We start from the raw sequence: 418 nt of genomic DNA, 5'->3' as shown, positions 1-418 counted from the left end.
GGAAGGAAGGGAAGGAAGGGAAGGAAAAGAAGGAAGGAAGAAAGAAAGAAAGAGAGAAAGAGAGAAAGAAAAAGCAAGCTGCACCTTCAAGGAGAGCTTTGCCTTTGTCGCCCTTCTCCTGGCCACCCTCCAAACTCTTCTTTATAAGATCCCTATTTGCAATGGGAAACTCCTTGAGATGTTAGCTCAGATTTCTAAGGACCTCTTTTTCCCCATTTTCTCCTTCCCTTCATTTATTACATATCTTTTGAACACCTACTGTCCTGCTCTCATGGAGCTTGTTCTGAAAGTGAAGTCATAAGAGTTAACAAAGAATTTGAACCATGGAGTAAATACAGTCATCTGCCACATAACGGTGTTTCCATCAGTCACAGACCATATATATGACAGTGGGTTCATTAAGATTATGATGGAGTTG

Source organism: Colobus angolensis, unplaced genomic scaffold (genome assembly GCF_000951035.1).
Source record: "Colobus angolensis palliatus isolate OR3802 unplaced genomic scaffold, Cang.pa_1.0 Scaffold68, whole genome shotgun sequence".
Classification (NCBI taxonomy): Eukaryota; Metazoa; Chordata; class Mammalia; order Primates; family Cercopithecidae; genus Colobus; species Colobus angolensis.
Note: the sequence above shows the minus strand (reverse complement) of the source record.